At 33.2% G+C, this 2,500-nt stretch overlaps 1 protein-coding gene across 1 annotated transcript in view; it reads right to left on the bottom strand.

Moving 5' to 3' along the window:
* LOC137656355 (uncharacterized) overlaps positions 1-957 on the bottom strand; it is a 68,942-nt gene extending 67,985 nt beyond the window's left edge. Inside the window, exon 1 of the mRNA XM_068390527.1 lies at positions 322-957. The gene's annotated coding sequence lies outside the window, so the exon portion shown is untranslated. The remainder of the gene's footprint in view (positions 1-321) is intronic.
* Between the last annotated feature and the right edge of the window lie 1,543 nt (positions 958-2,500).

The raw sequence follows: 2,500 nt of genomic DNA, 5'->3' as shown, positions 1-2,500 counted from the left end.
CTACTAATATACTTAGACTTCAGACTTTATTTATTCTTACATATGATAATAATAATAATAATAATAATAATAATAATAATAATAATAATAATAATAATAATAATAACAATAATAATAAATATTATGATTATTATTATTATTATTATTATTATTATTACTATTATAATCATTATTATTATTTATCATTATATAACCACAAGAATGGTAATTGTAATAATAATAATAATAATAATAATAATAATAATAATAACAACAACAACAACAACAACAACCCTATTCAAATCACAAAACAAACAAAAAAGATATATGTCAAAAACTCACTCAATTCTTCTTCTTCTTCGTTCGATATCCCTTTCAAACTTCGGCGCGTAGAATGAGTCACGGCTAAAGGTTGAATCCGTGACGTCACTTTTCGATCGTTGCATTAATAATAACAAAAGCAGTTTCGTGTGACCTGCTATCGATAGGAAAGGATTGGAGGATAGGAAGGATGTGTCAGTTGGATAGGTTATAGGTATAGAAGGATTTAGAAGGATTTTGGATAAGGAGGGTAGGAAATAAAGGTTTGGAAATAGTTGATAAATTTTGGTTTTCGGTTGGTCGACACTTCATACATTTTTCATTGTTCGAACTTTATGTGAGGCATATTTGAATCTATAATTAAAATGTCTTATTTGAATAAGAATCTTGAATTAATTATCCTTTTCTAAATATTTCCAATTGTTATATATCAAAATCAAAATTATATTCAAACACTTGCAATGAACTATTAAAAATCAAATCAAAATCATGATAAAAACATGAAAATTATGCTATGATTATATATAAGAACATTGATTTAGGATGATCGTAGTTCACACTCGAAGAATATTCCAACATCTTAAAGATAATTGATACGAATTATATTATAAGAGCGAGTTGAACCACACTCTCGGCCCAAGGGGTACATGTTCACTCACTGCCCTTGCGTACACAACTGAACCTGAGAATTGCAGTTCAGTAACTCAAGCCAAGGTCTCTAGCTCATCTCATCCGGCCAAACACACTCTCTCTCTCTCTCTCTCTCTCTCTCTCTCTCTCTCTCTCTCTCTCTCTCTCTCTCTCTCTCTCTCTCTCCTAGGGAGATTTGATCGGAGAGAAAATAAAATAGGGAGATTTAATTGAAGAGTGAATCTAGCTAAGAAAAGTTAAAATAATTGATGCAAACTGAAGATTGTTTCATCTCTCTCTCTCTCTCTCTCTCTCTCTCTCTCTCTCTCTCTCTCTCTCTCTCTCTCTCTCTCGTAGGGAGAGTTAATCAGAGAGAAAATATATGAGGGAGATTTTATTGAAGAGAAAATCTAGTTAAGAAAAGTTAAAAAAATTGATGCAAACTAAAGATTCTCTCTCTCTCTCTCTCTCTCTCTCTCTCTCTCTCTCTCTCTCTCTCTCTCTCTCTCTCTCCTCTCTCTCTCTCTCTCTCCTAGGGAGATTTAATCAGAGAGATAATATATTAGTGAGATTTTATTGAAGAGAAAATCTAGTTAAGAAAAGTTAAAAAAATTGATGCAAACTAAAGATTCTCTCTCTCTCTCTCTCTCTCTCTCTCTCTCTCTCTCTCTCTCTCTCTCTCTCTCTCTCTCTCTCTCTCTCTCTCCTAGGTAGATTTAATCAGAGAGAAAATATATTAGTGAGATTTAATTAAAGAGAAAATCTAGCTAAGAAAATTTAAAAAAAATTGATGCAAAATGAAGATTGTTTCATCTCTCTCTCTCTCTCTCTCTCTCTCTCTCTCTCTCTCTCTCTCTCTCTCTCTCTCTTTAAACTTGTAAAACATTAAGCTATTTATTTTCGTTCTAACTCGTTGCATGTTAAAACTTTTTATTGAAAATCTGCTTAAAATAGAAAAATATTCGTGTGACGTCATCGTGTTGTGTTTAGCCCGGCAATTGGTATGGAAGTAGGGCGAAAGGTATTTCCTCTTATTATATATCCTCTCTCTCTCTCTCTCTCTCTCTCTCTCCTCTCTCTCTCTCTCTCTCTCTCTCTCTCTCTCTCTCTCTCTCTGTCAACTCTTAATTCTTTCGAAGGTTTAAGTGCTGTCAGCGCTTAACTATGAGGACACTGACAGCTGTCAGCATTTAGCACTAAGACTTGGTTGTTGTCAGCTCTAAGTCGTCGAATTTTGGGGGGGCTCTTGTCAGCTTCAAGTATTTTAAAGTGTCAGCAGTGGGTTTCTTGCAAGGACACAGGCTGTTGTCAGCCCAAATTTTTTAAAAGTAGTTGTTATCAGCCAAAATTCTTAAGAAAAAATTAATATCAGCTTAAATCTTAAGAAAATATAGCTGTTGTCAGCCAAAATCTTAAGAAAAATAACTGTTGTCAGTCCAAAGCTTAAGAAAAAATAAATGTTGCCAGCCCAAATCATAATGAAAATAACTGTTGTCAGCTAAAGTTTTAAGAAAAATAACTGTCAGCCGAAATCATAAGGGAAATAACTGTTATCAGCCAAAATCTTAAG

This window comes from Palaemon carinicauda, chromosome 17 (assembly GCF_036898095.1).
Source record: "Palaemon carinicauda isolate YSFRI2023 chromosome 17, ASM3689809v2, whole genome shotgun sequence".
Lineage (NCBI taxonomy): Eukaryota > Metazoa > Arthropoda > Malacostraca > Decapoda > Palaemonidae > Palaemon > Palaemon carinicauda.
Note: the sequence above shows the minus strand (reverse complement) of the source record. Positions and strands in the feature narration are given on the sequence as shown.